This window comes from Equus przewalskii, chromosome 1 (assembly GCF_037783145.1).
Source record: "Equus przewalskii isolate Varuska chromosome 1, EquPr2, whole genome shotgun sequence".
Lineage (NCBI taxonomy): Eukaryota > Metazoa > Chordata > Mammalia > Perissodactyla > Equidae > Equus > Equus przewalskii.
Genome location: NC_091831.1, coordinates 96,899,713 through 96,921,804, shown reverse-complemented (window position 1 = coordinate 96,921,804; position 22,092 = coordinate 96,899,713). Strand labels below are relative to the sequence as shown.

At 38.1% G+C, this 22,092-nt stretch overlaps 1 protein-coding gene across 5 annotated transcripts in view; it reads left to right on the top strand.

Annotated features, from left to right (window-relative positions):
* AGBL1 (AGBL carboxypeptidase 1) overlaps nucleotides 1-22,092 on the top strand; it is a 754,053-nt gene that overhangs the window by 72,108 nt on the left and 659,853 nt on the right. The gene's annotated exons all lie outside the window — the stretch shown is intronic.

Genomic DNA, 22,092 nt, shown 5'->3' with positions numbered 1-22,092 from the left:
CCCAGCCATGATATTTTCCGCATTCTAGCATCAATCTTAGGCTCATGTTCCACCTGATTATTTTTCTCTTGGGTCACCACAGGAATGCCATTATCATCCATTCTCACCTGCAGCTCTTTATGCCAGCATTTCTTAGAATGAAATGCATTATATCTCAGTAAAAAAAAGTTTCCTCATCAAATATATTGAGAAGTACGGGGTTAAACAAAGTTAGGTAGATTTCTTTACTATATGACTTCTCAGAGTCTTTGTAAAGCCAACACACGTTCGGAATATCCAAGATGGGTACATAGCATATCCTTGTTCCAAAATGGATTTGGCCAAGGAACTACTTTTGTTTGGGGACCATCTCTTTTTTGGGGGTCAGTGTTCTATGTACCTCATTTTACTAACCTCCCTTCTAGAGTGCAAATGGATTGCAAAATGAGATTCAACTAAATTCTACCAAAGGATCCTTATCTAGTAGGTAGAAAAATTCAGAGTCATGGACTCACTGACAAAATATTTAACTTTCCTGATTTTTCTGCAATTATACTTTATTTCCATCTTAGACTTCATTTATGTCCATTTGGATATGTATGGTTTGGATATGTCTGGTTTTTATTATTGTGTGGAGGTCTTTGCTGCTCACATCTAGTCTTAACGCCTTCTTCGGTCACCCATCCACAAACTTTATTGTTTTGTCCTATTCTCAAGGCGACTTCTAATCTGCTGCTGTTTCCATTCATCTGTTTGGCAGCTGGGGAATATGTGGCTGCTCCTCATACATTATGTGAAAATCTATGGTGTCTGCTGGGCCCATCCACATATGAATCTTACCCGGTCATCTCTTCTTTGCTGCTTGGGTGCCATGTTGTTTGGAGGGCTTCTCTAGGAAGCCCTTCTCAGCTAAGCTTGGCACAAGGCCCCTTCCCTTCTGGGGTCCTGATAGCTTTTATTGTCTTCCCATTCAGGCTGAGCTGGGGGGAGTAAGCAACAAAGCACCGAAGCCCTCTTCTCAGAGACTCACGCTAGTCGCTATCTCTATTGCTCTTTTTCTCCTGCAAAGGGAGCTGAATTCAGGAACAGATCTGATCAAGGTGCTTTGGGAAAATGGGAAAGTAACACCAGGGCTTAACAGAAGTGGATGTTTCTAATGACAAGAAGAACCTTTCAGTGACCTCAGTTGCATTTCTGCATTTCGGGTCTATTCTGTAAAATTTGGGCAAGATGATTCCCCTTCTTGAGCCAAAGGCCAAGTTAGAACCAAACCTCCATAGAAGAGAAGCTTTCCCACCAGCCATTACAACATAGCTGTCATTGCCATGGTGTTTATTATGTGCCCTGTCCTGTGCTAAGCTCTTAGCATGCATTATATCATTTGATCCTCTCCTCTCCTCTGCGAGGCAGGTGCTATTACTGTCCCCAATTTTACAGGGGGAAAAAAATTGGACCTGAACGTAGTTAAGTAACATGCTGGGGTTGAAGTGAAAGAGCTGGGGCTTAAACCCTGTCTGATACATGAACCTTAGCTCTTCAACCACCACTGGAGTATCTTCCACAGTCTCTTCCCAGCATTTTATTTCTAAACCACCATGAGTAAGACAATCATGAACAGTTAAAGTTTGTTTAAATTTCTGTTACCATCTAAATGGCTCATATTCATGGAACAATTTGGTTAATGATAGGAGAGTCTTTCCCCTCAATGGAATGGCTCTGTCCTATCAAAGGCTAAATAAATGTCTGTTCCCTTTGCTTTTGAATTCTTTCCCAAAGCTGCCTTGTTTTCTGCCTTACCCCCAGCCTCCCAATAGCAAGATAAGAACACAGGGCCTGAAGCCAGAAGACCTGCATTGTAGCCTCTTTCTAACTGGTTCCTTCGCAAGTCATTTAACCTTTCTTAACTGAACTTGCACATTTCTCAAAGCGTGAATATCAAGTTCTACCTCTTAGGTTTGTTATGGGCATTAGGAAGTAATGTGCAAAAATTGTGTAAGCTTTGAGGTGTTAATTGTTAATCATTATTAATGTAAACTATACTGGATACTTGGCTGTCTGCTTCAGATCAGGCAGCAGAACTGGAGGAGAGCATGCAGATGGGGAATTGTTGCCCGTACTCACTTTCTCCCATGAACTCCATCCTCCAAATAGTAGCTAAGATGTCCCCGAATGAGTTCTACTCAACTCCACTTGGATGCCAGAAACCTGTGGGTTTGAAGGGGTCTTCCAGGAAGGGGATGAAGTGATGTGTCAGGGGACATGAATAGCTCTACTGAGTACCGTCCTCCAAACGGTAGCAAGCTATGGGAGAGTTATTCTGGGTTCCCTTTGTAGGAGCAGATGCCCAGTGTTGTGTCACTATGACTCCTCCCTGCCCTGGAAATTAAACCTACCCTACTTCTCCAGCACAAACCCAAAATTAGTTGTGCAGCTGTCCTCCGATGAAGCCCTGTCTCCAGATAGTACTCAGGGTAAGATTTATGACACAAGCCCCGACCGCACACCTTCTAGAGAAAAGGGGCATGCAGAGCAGTGTCACTAACCCTCTGTGGCCTTGTGCCAGCCCTCACTCCCAAGGGAGCTGGCTATTCCAGGCCTTCTTCACTTCCCAAATACCCACCATGCTGGCACAGTTTTACTGTCATCTATCTTTACTGGCTTGCGCCTGTTCCCTCATGACCATCACCTTAGTCTGACAGTTGTTGTTGGCCTTGTGCTGCTCCTACAGTCCTCTAACTGGTCTTCTCTGACTTCAAAGCAATCAAGAATGTGTCCCAAGCTCCATTTCCATCCTTGTCTCTTATTCCTCCTCCCATCTCTCTTTCTAGCCAACTATCCCTTCAGGTGGCCTGCCCTATCCTGTCCCAGGTCTTTCCTCATGTCCTTCCCTTCCTCTGGAATGGCATCGCTGCCTTATTGAATGGTAGAAATTCTCCCCCTTCTTCAGGTCCCACCTGATGGTACCTGCTCCGCCTCACCAGACAGAAGGAATCTTCCCTCCTCAGTGCTTCTCCAGAACTTTGTTCATATTTTCCTTTGAAGTATATCGGGTTTCACTCTGTACTATGTTGAACTGTGTGCCTTCTCTCTCCTCGAAATTCTAAACTTCTTAAAGGTAGAAACCAAATTCTGTTTATCTTGTTATTCTCCATAAGTCCTACCCAAGTGCTTGGACTATGATAGGCTCTTAATTCAATTCAAAAGAAATTATTCAATTAAAAAATATTTTGTAAATAAAAGCCAGTACATACTGTGTGCCCTGGTAGGCACTTCACAGCTGTTACCTTATACTTCCTTGATCCCAAGCCAACTCCGTATATGAGGTTCCATCATGTCTAGACATGTTCGGGAAATGATGTGGTAGGCCTACCCAGAATTCCATTGCATGAGGGACTGAGGTACCTTCTGGAAGAGAACTCGTTGTAAGGGCGTGAGAGGCAGCAACCATCAGCTTGGAAGAGAAGGGTCTCACTCTTTGGAGGGAAGGAAAACTTAGAGTCTTGTCTCTTAGAGCTGTCTGGGGAACTGACCGAGACTGACAGAAAACGATCTGAGTTTGAGGGTGTGTGAGGGGCAGCATTCACATGAAAACTTTGTTTCCTATTTGGGATAAGCTTCCAGTATTTGGTTTGGTAATTGTTTCAGCTGGAGCTTTAGAATTTATGGGGGAGCTTTTTATAGAAATAGGGAGGGAGAAATGACACTGGGTCAGGGTGAGCTAGCTCTGGCTTGCTTGTCCTACTGCGGACAAGTTTGTTTATCTGCACCAAAGCTGTCTTTGTGCTGTCCAAGCTCACTAAGTAGGAAAATTTATTAAGACAAAGATGGATTGCTTGTCTGTGACTGACTAATGCTGTGACCTTAGAAAAGCTTGTGTTTGTTCCACGTCTCAAAACCTTCTGCTAGGAGTTGCACCTTTTTTCTCTCATTTCCAGGATGGGCCTAAGGGTTTCGGTAATAATAATGGCCATTCCCACTGTCTGTCTGCTTGACCATTTCTAAGGCACGGCCAATTCCCTCTGATCCTGTTGTATCGTCACACCGTAACATTTAATCCAACCTTCGAAGCTGAGTTATCAGCTGCTATTATCTGCATATCTCCTAGGATTTAACACTCTGCTGGCTTGCCTTGCCTCGCCTAAAACATCAGAGTCAGTCAGAAATGGGTTGAGTCTTCCTAGCAGAGGCTGGTCCTTAAACTCCTTGTATTCCCTGACCGACACACCACACTTTGAAAAAGAGGACTCAGGACTGTCCACAAGCTGAGATGCTTCCTTCCTCTTTCACCTTCAGTTTCTCTGGACCTTTCTCCAGAACAGAGGAAGTCAGAAAGTGTGTTCAGGACCATGCTGGTCTCATCCTCACAGAGGACAGCATCTCCAATATTCCTACCCCTTCAATGTCCTCTCAAGTTTCAACAGGGTTGCCATGCTATGATTTCTACTCTTCAGCCTCAGGGGTCCTGGGGGTCTGGATTGCTATGGGGCCCTGGGGTTCAGATACCATGTGCTCTACCTGGGCTTAAACACCATGGCGACAGGAGGAGATGGATGGTGGGTCCTTACCAAGCCTCAGAAGCAGGTTCTTCAGCTTAGTCTCCTGTTGTCTTAACTCCCTGTGCTTGGAGTAGTTTTAGGTCATCTTCTCCCTTCAAAGGCCCGATCTCAGGGCATTCTGGCATTTGAGCTTTGTCTGAGGGCAGGATTACTGGGCATTGCTTCATTGGCACCTCTTTATGGTGATTTTATCTTCAATTTATGAGCTATAAAAAATGTCCTGCTCCTCTTTTCCTTTCTTACACATCACTATGCTTTCCCAGAGCCAGGCCTTCTGGGCTTTCTCCAACCATCACACCATTCCGCTTTATCCGATCTTGGTAGCTGACAGATGAGTGGAGACTCAACCAAAGCTAATGGGTTCCCTGAGATCATGAGGGATTGTGTGACTCAGCTACTTTGTCACTGAGACAAAGAAGCAAATTTTCCTGTTTCTCAAAATAGATACTGAATTTCTCCCTGGGTGTTCATTCCCCCTACTCCTCCATTAATGGCTTCATGACTTTTGCTGCTCTTTGTTCAATGTAATTAGACTCTGTGGTCTCCAGGGCAGGGGCTCACATTGGGGGTTCAGAAGCTGTGTGCTCCAGGTCACTTGGACTCAAATGCCTTGGATCAGGAACAAAAAATTCCACCCCAGCCTCACAAGTACTGACATTGGGAGTGGACAACACAGGCTCAATGTAGTGACAGAGTGATTAGTGCCTTCACCACCTGACTCCAAGCCTGTAGCTGATGGTGGAATGAATAGTTTCCTACAAGTATTAAACCTTGGCAGCTAGGTTTGTGGGTTTAAATCCCTTCCATCTTCTTGGGAAGCCAGTGATCTCTCCTTGATTAGGGCCAGTCATAGATATTCAAGTCCTAGGATCTAAAGTTGGAAGGTCCTTAAGGATCTGCTGGTCTAACTCTTCCATTTTAAGATGAGGTCGTTGAAACCCAGAAAGGTTGAACTAAGCCTTCTATCCTAATTTCAAGACACTATTCATTTCTCTAAAATGCTTGATTGCATAATGCAAATCAAACATGCCCTGAGCTAGAACCTTTAACATTTATTTGACGACATTCTATGGGTCTGTCTTTGTGCTAGACATGGGAGTTTGAAAAAAACAGAAGGTGGACCTGGTCCTCAAGTTGCTGACAGTCTATGGCAACAATAACAATGTGGTGTGGTAGGAACTTTCTGATTCAGTGTTGGGCTTGTGGAATGGGCCAGCTTCCTGTTCTAAGGAAATGTTCTCATAATGCCTTTATCCAGAAATCCTTTAGAATTGAGCAAGACGGGCCTCTGCCCTGGGCCCTGTGCCTCAGGAGGCCCTACACTTTGGAGACTTTCCTTGAAATGTCTAAAGTACTCCTCTGGTGCCTGAGATGGGCTTGGGTTGGCAGTACCATTCAGGCAGGGCTCCTGGTCTCTGTTTCTCCCTCTTTGGGATGCTCTTTGACCCCCGCCACCTGAGTGAGGTGGACTAGATACCTTGAAGACGACTCCAGAACACATGCATATGGGGTTGTCCTGAGATTCCATGGCCAGCCCTAGATTCAAGGAGGACAGCCTGGCAAGCAGATCACTTCGTTGTCGGTGCAATATTTCTTCCTCAGCATGACATGAGATGACAAACGGAACGTTGCTGACATGCTGATTTGGGGAGCATCCAATTATTTGTACAGACAGAGGCTCTAAAAAAAGCCAAAACTTCCTGGGCCCGGCATATCCTGGGATGGCCCTACATGCACCACTGCACCCTAGTGAGGGTTCTATAAACAGAAACTCTATTTCCATCTTTACCTGCTGAAGTCAGTACTGCCCATACTTCTCCATGGATTTGGCCTCATTTTCCCTCTGGAGACTGGAGGCAGGCTCTTCAAAACTTTCACTTTCCATAGACGTTAGTCTTCCAACTCAGCCTGACTCAGCAAGGAGCTTTTGCGAAGAAGTTTGTACCTTCCTGTAAATCTTACCCTCCTTACAATACTGTAACTGTTCACGAATATATGTAGGAGAAGGAATTTGAAGAACTGAGGGGAGGTACAAAAAGACCCTTATCAGGAGAGACTCTTGTGACCTTTACCTTTTGCTTTGAGGGAAATGATATTTCTAATAGGCCGTTATCAAATCCTTCAAGGATTGATCCACACGCAGACACCACAAATTATAAAGTACGTGGGAGGAGGAAACATACTCTGCTTTTTCTGTGGGGCTGGGAGTGGGTGCCATGTCTGGAGATGCGCTTATTTAGCAGAGAGAAGCCAATCAATTAGCTGGAAAGAAAAGGGTCCAAAGGAAGCCATTACGCAGATGTCTAGCCATCTAAAGCTAGCTGCTTTTAAGAATTTAGGCGGAGATTGCAGGATGGGAACAGACTGGAGGCTGTCTAAGTTCAATTAAGTCCTATTTTAATATTAGATCTAATGTGGTCATTAACTGTATTCAACAGAGCCAATGAGAAAAATGGCTAGAAAACAATAGACTGCCATTTAAAAGAAGTGAATTATTACAAATGAGGTTTGAATTTCTTTCAGGTGGTACACAGTAGGCATTCAATGAATGCTAGCTAAATGAATGAACACTGTTGTTTTGGTTTGTCTGAGTTGTATTCTTTTAACTGTTTTCTCATTCAATAAGTATTTTTGGGCATTTATTGTGAGTCCAATGTGTGGGCTTTGAGATGAAAATGCATAGTCCTTCTCCTCAAGGAGCTTACATATACATGCACTGATTGGCATGTAAACCAATAAGATAAATACCATAATGGTAGGATGTTCAAAGACGGAAGATCTTAGTCTACCCAGGAACTGGCAAGAAGGAAGTTATTGAGAAGGCCACTTCTTCTTTGAAATAGGGAAGGAGTTTCCAAGATGTTAAGGTTATAAAAGGAGAACCTTCCAGGCTGAGGCAGAAGCATGTGCAAAGACAAAAAAAAACCCGTGAAAAATGGTGGGTTCATATATGGCTGGAGTATATTGTAAGAAAGTAAGGGCAGGGAGCTCACCCAAATTGATTTGGAATGCTCTAATATCTTACTAGACAATAAAAGAATGGAAATATATAATTCAGAAGGAGGAAATAGAAAAACTGATAAACTCATAAAAATATTCAACTTCCAATAATCAGAGAAACACAATTTGGATCAAGACACCAATTTCACACATATGAGTAGCAAAGATCTTGAAAAATGATGTTGGTGAGGATTCAATAAGATAGGCAGTCATATCTGCTGCCAGGAATGTAGATTGATAAAACCTTCATGAAAACAATGGGTGATATATATCAAGTTTTTCCTCACAAAATGTTCTATTCCTTAACCCAATTTTTTCACTTCTTGAAATCTGTCCAAAAGAATCATTGAGAAATGTGGATGAAGATTTGTTCACAAAAATATCATATTATTATTTATAATTGGAAATATTATAACCAGAAAGAAGCCTTGTAAAAAAGGATGCATAGCAAAAGTGATATATTTATACAGCATAATATTATGTAGCAACACACCAAAAATAAATTAGGAATGTTTGTCAGTGGTAATAGGTTATGATAAAATATTAACTAGAAAAAGTTCAAGATTCAATATGGTCTCAACTATGTAAAAAACATGCACACAACTTCTGCTTCAGACCAAGACTTATCTTCTCACCTGAAAGAAACCAAACTACAGATAAAATATACAAAAAAATGTTTTTAAAGATTCTAGAATCAGGCAATGAAGGACAGTGATCCCTGAGAGATGAACCCTTAAATTACTCCAGTTAATGTCTTAAGAGAGTTTCCAGGTTGCAGTGCAGGGCAGGCAATCTCAGATACAGTATAGTAGATGGCCTGAGTTGAGGAGACAGAGTTGAAGATTTCAGGCTGAGAGTTTGGAGACTCAAGATGCCTAGAATTCAAAGGATAGAGTACTGAGAGAAGAGAGCTGCACAAAGAGAGAGAACTCTGGAGATCTTGAGAGGTTCTTCCTTAAGTATTCATCTGGATATCTATCAGTGCATACTTGTGGGGAAACTACTCAAAGCCAGGGAAAGACCTCCTGAAAGGAATGGAAAGAACAACGCTTTGTATTCACATAGGGCTGGAAATAATGCTTAGTTCTACAAGGCAGACTGGAAAACCTCCTGATTCGTAGGGCATTGGGTAGAGTACACAGAAGGGTCTTGCCTCAGTGGTGGGGAGTAGTTAGCTCTACATTGAATACTGCTCTGGTCCTCCCTATCAAATATTAAAAGCAAAACCTGAAAGGATAAGCTGTTTCAAAGTAACTTAACTGCCTCTTAGGACAAAGCTTCGGAATTCTTATAAGAATACAAAAATAACCAGCACTCAACAAGGTAAAAGTCACAATGTCTAGAATACAATAAATATGGTCAGGCATGCAAAGAAACAGGAAAATACTACCTAGGGTGAGAAGATAAATCATTAAACAAATACAACCCAGAACTGAGGTAGAATTCTCAGGCAAGAATGTTGAAAAGTTATTCTAACTATATTCCATATGTTCAAAGGTTAAGTAGAGACATAGAATATATTAAAAAAGGACTCAAACTGAAATTCTAGAGATGAAAGCTAAGTGCACAAGAGGTAAATGCACTGGATTTAATTAAGGCAAATTAGACATGGAAGAAGAAAAGATAAGTGAACTTGAAGACATAGCAGCAGAAAGTTTCTTAAATGAAGCACAAAGAAAAAAGAGAATTACGAAAAAAAAAATAAGAGCAAACCAGTGAATCATGGGACAACTTCAAGCAGCCTAATATATATACATATATATATGTATATAATTGGAGTCCCTGGAGAGAGGAGAGAGAGGTGGGGACAGAAATATATTTGATGAAATAGTGGCTTAAAGCTCCAAAATGTGAAGAAAACTATAAAGTCAGAGATCCAAGAAGCTTAATAAATTACAAGCACAAGAAACATGAAGAAAACTATCCTGAAACAAATTATAATTAAATTTCTTGAAACCAGTGATAAATAAAAAAGCTTCAAAGTAGACAGAAAAAAAGACACATTGTGCCCACAGGAACAAAGATAAGAATACAATAGATTTCCCTTTGGAAACAATGAAAGTGAAAAGACAGTGGAGGAGAATCTTTAAAGTATGGAATTCTATACTCTTAAAATATCTTTCAAAAACACAGATGAGAGAGCTGGCGCTGTGGCCAAGTAGTTGGGTTTGCATGCTCTGCTTTGGTAGCCCAGGGTTCACTGGTTTGGATCCTGGGTGCAGACCAATGCCCCCCCTCATCAAACCATGCTGTGGTGGCATCCCACATAGAAGAGGTAGAATGATCTAGAATTAGGTTATACAACTATGTACTGGGGCTTTGGGGGAAAAAAAAGGAAGATTGGCAACAGACATTAGCTCAGGGCCAGTCTTCCTCACCAAAAAAAAAAAAAAAAAAAAAATTGTAGATGAAATAAAGACTTCAAAGATACAAAATCTAAAAGATTTAGCAGCAACTCTCATGACAAGAAATGTTAAAGAAAACCTCATGCAGAAAGAAAATGGTACCAGTTGGAAAGATGTGTTTATTCAAAAGACTGAATAAAGGGGGCTGTCTCCGTGGCCGAGTGGTTGAGTTTGCGCACTCCGCTGTGGTGGCCCAGGGCTCGGATCCTGGGCACGGACATGGCACCTCTCATCAGGCCATGTTGAGGCGGCGTCCCACATCCCACAACTAGAAGGACCTGCAACTAAGATATACAACTATGTACCGGGGAGGGGGGTGGTTTGGGAAATAAAGCAGAAAAAAAAAAAAAAAAAGACTGAATAATGCTGGAAATAGTAACTACCTTAGTAAATATATTTGATTTTTAGTTTATGATTTTAATCTCTTTAAAAGATAATTAAGTATTTCAGTAAAAATAATTACAATGTACTCTGCCCATCTTTTAATCAGATTTTTTGTTGTTGTTGTTGAGTTGTATGTGTTCTTTGTATATTTTGGATATTAACTCCTTGTTGGATATATGATTTGCAAATATCTTCTCTCATTCAGTAGGTTGCCTTTTCAGTTTGATGATGGTTTCCTTCACTGTGGAGAAGCTTTTCAGTTTGATACAGTCCCATTTGTTTATTTTTGCTTTTGTTTCCCCTGCAATTTGGAGTTAATCCACAAAAATACCACTATGACCAATGTCAGGGAGCTTAATGCCTATGTTTTCTTCTAGGAATTTTATGGTTTCAGGTTTTGCATCTAAGTCTTTAATCCATTTTGAGTTAATTTTTGTGTATGGTGTAAGATAGTGGTCTACCTTTTTTTCTTTTGCATGCAGCTTTCCAGTTTTCCCATTTATTGAAGAGACTGTCCTTTCATTGTATGTTCTTGGCTCCTTTGTCATAAATTAATTCTCAAAACATGTGTGGGTTTATCTCTGGGCTCTCAGTTGTGTTCTATTGATCTGTGTGTCTGTTTTTATGCCAATACCATACTGTTTTGATTACTGTAGCTTTGTAGGATAGTTTGAAATCAGAGAGTGTAATACCTTTCTCAAGATTGCTTTGGCTATTCAGGATCTTTTGTGTTTCCATACATATTTTAGGATGATTTATTCTATTTCTTTGGAAAATGCCATTGGAATTTTGATAGGGATTGCATTGAATCTGTAGATTGATTTGGGTAGCATGGACATTTTAACAATATTAATTCTTCCAGTCTATGAGCATGGAATATCTTTCCATTTGTGTGCATTTCTTCAATTTCTTTCATCAGTGTCTTATAGTTTTCAGTGTACAGGTCTTTACCTTCTTGGTTAAATTTATTCCTAGGCATTTTATTCTTTTAGATGTAAATAGAATTGTTTTCTTAATTTCTCATTCTGATAGTTCATTATTGGTGCATAGAAACACCACAGATTTCTGTATACTGATTTTGTATCCTGCTACTTTACTGAATTCTTTTATTAGTTCTACCAGAAAGCTGGTAGAGTCTTTAGGTTTTTTTTTTTTTTTAACATATAATATCATGTTATCTACAAATAGTGACAGTTTTAATTCTTCTCTTCTAAGTTGGATTCCTTTTATTTCTTTTTCATGCCTAATTGCTGTGGGCAAGACTTCCAAAATTACATTGAATAAAAGTGGTGATAGTGGACATCCTTGTCTTGTTCCTGATCTTAGAGGAAAAGCCTACAGCTTTTCACCGTTGAGTATGATGTTAGCTGTGGGTTTGTCAAATACAGCCTTTATAATGTTTGAGTATGTTCCCTTTATGCTCAATTTGTTGATACTTTTTAAAAAATATTAAGATGTTGAATTTTGTTTGTCAAATGTTTTTTCTGCATTTATTGAGATAATCATATAACTTTTATCCTTCGTTTTGTTAATGTGGTGTATCATATTGATTGATTTGTGGATATCGAACCAAACTTGCATCCATGGAATAAATCCCACTTGGTCATGCTGTATGATCCTTTTTTTTTTTTTTTAAAGATTTTATTTTTTTTCTTTTTCTCCCCAAAGCCCCCTGGTACATAGTTGTATATTCTTCATTGTGGGTCCTTCTAGTTGTGGCATGTGGGACGCTGCCTCAGCGTGGTTTGATGAGCAGTGCCATGTCCGCACCCAGGATTCGAACCAATGAAACACTGGGCCGCCTGCAGTGGAGTGCATGAACTTAACCACTCGGCCACGGGACCAGCCCCATATGATCCTTTTAATGTACTGTAGAGTTTGGTTTGTTAATATTTTGTTGAGACTTTTTACATCTATGTTTATCAATGATATTGGCCTGTGATTTTCTTTTTTGTTGATGTTCTGTCTGATTTGCTATCAGGGTAATACTGGTCTTGTAAAATGAGTTTGGAAGAATTCCATTCTCTTCAACATTTTGGAAGTGTTTAAGAAGGGTAAGTATTAGGTCTTTTTTTTTTTTTTTAAAGATTTTATTTTTTCCTTTTTCTCACCAAAGCCCCCCGGTACATAGTTGTATATTCTTCTAGTTGTGGCATGTGGGACGCTGCCTCAGCGTGGTCTGATGAGCAGTGCCATGTCCGCGCCCAGGATCCGAACCAATGAAACACTGGGCCGCCTGCAGTGGAGCGCACGAACTTAACCACTTGGCCACGGGGCCAGCCCCAGTATTAGATCTTTTTTGAATGTTTGGTAGAATTCACCAGTGAAGACATCTGGTCTTGAACTTTTGTTTGTTGGGCGGTTTTTGGTTACTGATTCAATCTCCTTATTAGTAATTGGTCTATTCAGATTTTCTTTTTCTTCATGATTCAGTTTTGAAAGATTGTATCTTTCTAGGAATTAATCCATTTCTTCTAGGTTGTCTAATTTGTTGGTTTGTAATTGTTCATAGTAGTCTCTTATGACCCTTGGTATTTCTGTGGTATCAGTTGTAATTTTTCCTCTTTCACTTCTAATTTTATTAGAGCCCTTTGGTGTCTTTTCTTGATTAGTCTAGCTAAAGGTTTGTCAACTTTGTTTATCTTTTCAAAGAACTAGTCGTTAGTTTCATAGATCTTTTCAATTGTCTTTTTAATCTCTATTTCATTTATTTCTGCTCTGATCTTTATTATTTCCTTCCTTCTACCGACTTTGGGCTTTGTTTGTTCTTCTTTTCCTAGTTCCTTTAGGTGAAAAGTTAGATTGTTTGTTTGGAATTTTCCTTATTTTTTGAAGTAGGTCTGTATTGTTATGAACTTCCCTCTTAGAACCACTTTTGCTGAATCCCAAAGATTTTGGTGTATTGTTGTATTTCTGTTTTCGTTTGACTCTAGGTGTTTCTTTATTTCTTTATTGACCCATTGGTTGTTCATGTTGTTTAATCGGCACATTTTTTGGTTTCCCCAGTTTTCTTCTTGTAGTTTCACACCATTGTGATCAAAAAAGATACCTGATATGATTTCAATCTTCTTGAATTTATAGAGACTTGTTTTTTGGCCTAACATATGCTCTATCCTGGAGAATGTTCCATGTTCTCTTGAGAAAAATATATATTCTGTTCTTTTTGGATGGAATATTCTGTATATATCTATTAAGTGCATCTGGTCTAATGTGTTGTCTAAGGCCAACATTTCCTTATTAATTTTCTGTCTGAATGGTCTATTCAGTGATGTAAGTGGGGTGTTAAAATCCCCTAGTATTATATTACTGTCAAATTCTCCCTTTAGGTCCATCAATATTTGCTTTATGTATCTTGGTGCTCCTATATTGGGTGCATATATAGTTATAAATGTTGGTGTCTTCTTGCTAGATTAACACTTTTATCATTATGTAATGCCCTTCTTTGTCTTTTATTATGGCCTTTGTTTTACAGTCTATTTTGGCTGCTGTGAGCATAGCTACACCAGCATGCTCTTCGTTTTCATTTGCATGGAATATTTTTCTCCATCCTTTCATGTTAAGTCTTTATGGGTTCCTACGTCTGAAGTGAGTCTCTTGTAGGCAGCATATAGATGGTTACTTGTTATCCATTTGGCCAATCTATGTCTTTAGTTTGAAGAATTTAGTCCATTTAAATTTAAAGTAATTATTGGTAAGTATGTACTTACTGCCATTTTAATTGTTTTCTGGCTATTTTTGTGGTTCCTCTCTGTTCCTTTCCTCTTCTCTTTCTCTTTTCCTTTGTAGTTTGATGGCTTTTTTTAGTGTTATGTTTAAATTCTTTTCTCATTTTCTTTTGTGTATTTACTATAAGTTTTTGTTTTGTGGTTACCATAGGTTCATACGTGACTTCCTATGTATGTAATAATGTCTGTTTTAAGTTTATAGTAACTTAAATTTGAACATGTTCCAAAACCTTACACTCCCTCCTCTCTCTGTTTTATATTTTTGATGTCATATTTTACATCTTTTTATTTTATGCATCTCTTGACTAACTATCGTGGTGTCTTGGTGTGGATCTCTTTGAGTTTATCTTATTTGGAACTCTTAGGCCTTCCGGGGCCTGTATGTCTATTTCCTTTCCCAGAATAGGGAAGTTTTCAGCCGTTATTTCTTCAAATAAGTTTCCTGGCCCTTTCTCTCTCTTCTCCTTCTGGAACCTTTATAATTCAAACATTATTTCCCTTGATGTTGTCCCAGAGTCCCTTAATTTATCTCATTTGAAAAACTCCTTTATTTTTGCTACTCTGTCAGGGTGAGTTCTACTGCTTTGTCTTCCAGCTCACTGATCCAATCTTTAGCTTCATCCATTGCTGTTGAATCCCTCTAGTGTATTTTTCAGTTTGGCTATTGATTCTTCAGCTCTGTAACTTCTGCTGGAACTTTCTTATATTTTCTGTCTGTTTGTTGAAGATCTCACTGTGTTCATCCACTCTTCTTCTAAGTTCAGTGAGCATCTTCATGATAATTACTTTGAACTCTTTTACAGGTAGATTGCTTATCTCCATTTCATCAATGTCTTTTTCTCATATGTCGTCTTCTTTCATTTGGACACATTGCTTTGTCTCCTCATTTTGCTGACTCTCTGTTTTTGTTACTTTGTATTAGGCAAACCAACTACCTCTCCCAGTCTTAGAGGAATGGCCTTGTGTAGGAGATGTCCCATGGGGCCCAAAAGCATGATTCTCCTTGGCCACTAGAGCTGGGCACACAAGGGGCATCCCCTGTGTGGGTTGAGCATGCCCATCTGCTGTGGTGGGGCAATGGCTAACGTGCAGGGACGAGTGAGGGCTATCACCCAGTCTTGCTGCAGTGCACAGCTGATGTATGGGGGTAGGCAAACACACTTTAAAGACACAATTAGGTTAAAAAGTATGAAAAGATATACCAGTCTAATACTAATCAAAATAAAGCTAGAGTGCCTTTACTAATATCAGATAAAGTAGATTTCAGGTTAAAAAATATTACCAGGGATAAAGAAGGTAATTTCATAATGATAAAGGGTCAATTTATCAAGAGGACTTAAAAACTTCAAACGTTTATCCACCTAATAACAGAGGTTCAAAATAAATGAAGTAAAAACTGATATAACTGAAGGGAGAAATAAGCATACCCGTGATTGTAGTTGGAGATTTTAATAACCCTCTCAATAATTGATAGAATAAGTAGAGAGGAAATCAGTAAGGATATAGAAAATTTGAATAATATTGTCAACCAGTGTGATTTAACTCATATTTTTAGAATACCCACCAACAGCAGAATATACATTCTTTTCAAGTGCACATGAAATATTTACAAAGATAGACAATATTATGGACCATAAAACCAGTCATAATAAATTCATGAGAATTCAAGTGATATGAAGTATGTTCTCTGACCACAATGAAATTAAACTAGAAATTGATAAGAGAAAGGTCTCTTGAAGAGCCCCAAATTTTGGAAATTAAATAACATACTTTTAAAGAAACCATGTGTTAAAGGAGAAATCAAAATAGAAGATAGAAAATATTTTGAACTGTGTGAGAATAAAATACAGCATATTAAAATCTCTAGGATGCCACCTACTTGGGGGCAATTTATATAACTTTAGGCATGTATTAGAAAAGAAGAAAGTTAGAAAGATGTCTAGTGAATGGCCTCAGATTCCATCTTTAGAAACTAGAAAAAGAAGATCAAAACCCGAAATAATAAAAGGAAGAAAATAAGAAAGATAAGATGCAAGTCAGTGAAATGGCAAAAGAGCAACAATAGAGAAAAATCAGTTTAATCAAAAGCTGATTCTTTTTTTTTTTTTTGAGGAAGATTAGCCCTGAGCTAACTGCTGCCAATCTTCCTCTGTTTTGCTGAGGAAGTCTGGCTGTGAGCTAACATCTGTGCCCATTTTCCTCTACTTTATATGTGGGACACCTACCACAACATGGCATGCCAAGCGGTGCCATGTCCACACCCGGGATCTGAACCAGTGAACTCCGGGCTGCCGAGAAGCGGAATATGTGAACTTAACCGCTGCACCACTGGGCTGGCCCCAAAAGCTGATTCTTTGAGAAGATCAATGCAATTGATAAAATCCCTATCTAGACTGATCAGGAAAAAAGTGAGAGAAGACACACATTACCATTATCAGGAATAAGAGATGAAATTGTTACAAGTTCTATAGATATGGAAAGGATAATAAGGGAATATTGCAGACAAATTTATCCTAATAAATTTGAAAACTTACATGAAATGGAAAAATTCCATGATGGACATAAACTACCAAAATCATTCAAGAAGAAATAGATAACCTAAATAGCCCTATACTTATTAAAATGAATTGAATGGATAATTAATATCATCCCCACAAAGTCCAAGTTTAGATGGCTTCGCTGGTCAATTCTACCACACATTTAAAGAATAAATACTAGCAATTCTATACAAACTATTGCAGAAATTAAAGAACAGGGAATATTTCCCAACTTATTTCATGAGGCCAGCATTGATAACAAAAGCAAGCAAAGACATTACAAGGAAAGAAAACCACAAGCCAATATCTCTTATGAATAGAAATGCAAATATCCTTAACCCAATTTTAGAAAATTGATATTGTCTATAAAAAGATCAAGACCAATTGGGATTTATCCAAGGAATGCAAGGTTGGTTTAACATGCAGAAATCATTGCATATAATTTATCATATAAAAAAGTAAAAAACCCAACAACATATGATTATCTCAATAGACACAGAAAAAGCATTTGACAAAATTCAACATCATTTCCTGATAAAAATCCAACAAATTAGATATAGGAAAGAGCTTCCTCAATAAATCACATCTGTGAAAACTCTTAGATAATATCATACTTAAAGGTGAAAGACTGAATGCTTTCACTATAAGATCAGAAGCAAGACTAGAAAGTCTGCTCTCACTATTTCTATTCAACATTGTATTGGAGATTCTAGTCAGGGCAATGAGGCAAGAAAAAGATAAAAAGAGACATTCAGCTGGGTAAGGAAAAAGTACAACTCTTTATTTGCAGATGATATGATTGGTCTACAGAGAAATTCTGATGGGATCTACACACACAGAAAAGCAACAAGAACTCTTAGTGGAGTTCACCAAAGTTCCACAATGCAAAATCAATATACAAAGAAAAATTATATTTCTATATAGTGCAACAAACCCTTGAAAACTAAAACTTTTCAAAATACAATTTACAATAGCATCAGAAATATGAAATACTTGATAAATCTGACAAAAGATGCAAAAGATCTGTACACTGAAAACTACAAAACATTGCCAGAAGAAACTGGTGAAGACCTAAGTAAATAGAGAGAGAGAGTTCATGGCTCAGAACACTCAATATTGTTAAGATGTCAATTTTCCTTAAACTGAATGCATGGAATGCATTCCCAGACAAAATTGTGAGGATTTTTTTGTAGAAATTGACAAATTGATTCTAAAATTCATATGAAAATGCAAAGGCCCTAGAATAGCCAATGCAGTTTTGAAAAAAAAGAACAAAGTTGGAGGACGACCAATACTATATTTCAAGACTTACAAAGCTACAATCAAGACAGTGTGGTATTGATGTCAATACTGACAAATAGATTAATGGAACAGAATAGACAGTTCAGAAATAAATTCACACATATAGGGACAATTGATTTTTTGGCATAGGCAAATTCCCTTGGAAAATAATAGTCTGTTCACTATATGGCCCTTGAAAAACTTGACATCCGTATGCAAAAGATGAATTTCAGCTTATACTTCACAACATAAAGATTAATATAAAATGGGTAATAGATCTAAATATGCAACCCACGCCTATAAAATTTCTGGAAGAAAATGTATGGGAAAACCTTGTGACATCTGGCTAGGCAAAAATTCTTTAGATGCAACATTAAAAGCACAATTCATAAAGTAACAAATGGACAAATTGGCCTTCATCAGTATTCAAAACTTCTGCATGCTAAAGGCACTACTAAGAGAATGAAGATACAAGTCACAGACTGGGAGACAACATCTGTCAATCATAGATCTCATAAAGGAGTTTTATTCTGTGTATAAAAAGAACACTCAAAATTCAATAGTAAGAAAACAATCTAATTAAAAAAATGGGCAAAAGATTTAAACAGACATGTCACCAAAGAAGACATACAGGCAAATATGCATATAAAATATGATCAACATTAAAATTCATTAGGGAAATGCATATTAAAACTACATTGTGATGCTACTATACACCTGTTATAATAATTAAAATTTAAGACTCACCGTCACAAAAGTTGGTAAAGATGTGGAAGAACGGGAACTCACACCCTTTATTGATGGAAATGTAAAAATGGTACACTCGCTTTGGAAAACAGTCTGGCAGTTTCCTAAAAATTGAACATACATCTAAAATATGACTATTTCTTTTCGAGGTATTTACCCAATAGAAATGGTAGTATATATCTTTGCAAAAAATGACTTGTACAAATGTTCATAGAAGCTTTATTTGTAATAGCCCAAAACTGGAAACAGTCCTAGTGTCCATTAACTGGTGAATCGATAAACAAACTGTAATATTTTTGTACCATGGAATATTACTCAGCAATTAAAAGAATGAACTATTGATATATGCCACAACATGAATAAATCTCAAAATAATTATACTAAGTTGAAGAAGCTGGACCAAAAGGTGCATGCTATATGATTTCATTTATAGACTAGAATTATATATAGACTATATAGGGAGTTTATATTAAATTCTGGAAAGTGCAAAATAAACTATAGTGACAGAAAGCAGATGAGTGGTTATCCGGAAATGACAAGGGTTGGTGGTAAAGGAAAGATGGGAGAGAGGGGTTTTGAAGGAGCACGAGGAAACTTTGGGGCCGTCATCTTGATTGTGGTGATGTTTCAAAGATGAATACATATGTCAGATTTTACCAAATTATATACTTTAAATGAGTATAATTTATTGTATGCCTATTATATCTCAATACATCAGTTAAAAAACCCCAAATGTGTTCTCTTTGCATAAAACATACACACAGTGAAATCTTTAAAGAAGGCTACCAATAACTCTAGTTCTTTCTAAGTGATGGAACTATAAATTAACTTTAAAATGTTTTCTATAATCATTAGGCATTGCTTTTATGATTATGAAAATTAAAGCTAAATGAAAATAGTAGCAGTAATGTCTAGATACAAAATATTTTATTTGATTGTCTGGCTACCGATACATGCGTTGAAACTATCAACACCATCATTGATCATTAGATTGTTCATTTAAAAGAGAATTGAAGGGGAATTTTGACTGAAGAGAAGGATTTAGAACATCAGTGTTGGGGATGAGGAATTGGAGGGATCAAAGGAGAGGATGGTTTTCTGGGCAGAGAGAAAAGCATTTGAAAATGCATAGAAGCAAGAAACAGACTGGTTTGGGTGGAGTGAACAAGTGGTTGATATTAACATAGGTGAAGTTTGAGATGGGTGGTAATGAGAGAAAGCTATGAACTGATCTGGGATCTTCCCTCTGTATCTTGTCTTCTCTCTCACCTTCTCTTTTACCGTCCCCTTCCCCTTCTCATCTTCGGGTTTTGTTTTTTTGTTTTTTGCGGTCTAGGGAAATTCTTTGTATTTGTTTTCAACTTGAATAATTCAATTTTCTGCTATATCCCATCTGAGGTTCAATGCCTGCAATAAAGTTTCAAATTCATAACCATATGTTTCATATATATATTCAATTCTTTCTGTTCTTAGATTTATGGCCTCATGACAGTTTGCTCTAGGCTTCTAGACACAAATGCCCTCTAGAATATTCTTAGCAGAAATCGAGTATTTTAGAATTCATTTTCCTTTTCTAACTTACTCTTACTCTGCATCACAGGAGGTAACCCTTGAGTATTAAGCAAGCTGATTACCTTCTACTTTTGAACTGAAGAACAGTTTTATTTGCTATTTCAGCCTTGCAGAGACACTTTTGTTCTCTCTCAGTATTTGTCTTTTGTCTGTAATCAATAGCAGTTGAACTGGCTTATGTAGGAGTTTTGTATGGGTCTCTACTCAAATATTTCATAGCAGGATCTTCAGGGTCAGATTAAAGAAAGGAACAAAAAAAAAAAAAAGAAGATGAAAACCCAAGTAGTTACTATTTTGCCAGTTTAAAGACCTGACAACCTAGAGAAAGAATGTAGTGGAACAGGTCCATAGCCATAGCAGCAGGCTTTGCTATTTTATTTCAGGATGATTGAGATGGTGCTCCACATCATGGCTAACTCTCCAGAGTGTGTGTGATCAAGAGTGAATCTCAGGGGCTTCTCCCGTGCACGTGTGCTGGGAGGGAGGTGACCACACTTGTGCTTGGCCAAAACATTGCCATGTTGCTTTCCCCTTGAGTTCTCATTTCTCTGGGCTAGAGGCTTTCTCCAAGAGTTGACTAGGTTCTCTGTCCATTTTCTTCTGGCGCAGCTGTCAGAGATTCTTCTAAATATTTTACTTTGGGATCTTCTCATTCCTGTTTTTCAATAATGCTAAACTTTTTGCAATTTAAATATTTCTACAATCCTTTTTAAAGGGTAAAATAATTTTAGACTTTGTGACATAGCAAGAAGTTTTTAATTTCCATAGAATATTTAAATGTTTATGCAGAACAGAAAGTACCGGGTGCTCATTCCAATACCTTCACTTGATAAATAGAGACTCTGAGTCCAAAATAGGTGATTTCCTGTAATTGGCACAGATAGCGGGTGTCAGAGGTAAGGTAGGCCTCCAGTTCTCCTGATAAGAATATCCATGTCTATTTTCACCACACTAAGCGCAGCACGATGACTTTTTCCCTCAATATTTAAAAGCAGAAATGATTAAATGACTAGAATAAATAAATAAAACATGTGAGTGGACAGTTTTCCTAGTGCCCGAGGGCTCTAAAAAGGAAAGAGGCAGCCCCAGCCCTCTGCTTCCTCAAGGTTGAAATAATTTGTCTTTGCAAAGGGCCCACCCTGACCATGTTAATCATCATCACACACAATAAAATCCCATTTTATGTGGCATCTTTCAGGCCAAATGAATCCCCCCAAAATGCCTTTCAGAGTTAATTTCAAGGTCCCCCAATTATATGATGCTGTTATGGAGTTAAATAATACAGTGGCAGAGTAATAATAATAAAGGGTAAGAGGGAAAGCGGGAAATGATCAGGCAATAGCAACGGAGAAAAGCAATGTTTCTGAAACGCGATCAAGACTCAATGAGGCAGAGAAACAGGCAAGACAATTGCAGATGGCAGCAGCCCAGTAATCCTGAGTGCGTGCATAGCCCACCAGCATCTCTTGGTAGCATTGGGTATTGCAGCTCCAAATTGCCTCATCCACAGGCTAGCATCTATTTCTTAAGATATTAGGAATATAAAGTATTATAGTGAGATGACTTCGTATTTATAGAGATGTTATTTCCAAGACACTCAAAGAAAATAGTTTTTTAAGAAATTCAATTCACTATGTTATTTTTTCTGTTGTTTGGAAAACCCAAATATTGACTTCCTGAATTTTATTTGTGATGGGGGTAAATGTTCACCCCAAGTAGTATCCTTAAATTAGTATTCTTTTCTGATCAACTTTGCTGGTGAATGCTGAAATGAGTTCATTGAACACTTAGTCATTCGGTCAATATGATTCTGTTTTTTGAAGCAGAAGTATAAGAGTATATTTTGGAAGGTAATTGTTGAATGGTTTTTGATTTTTTGGGGGGTGGTTATATTTTTTTATAATGG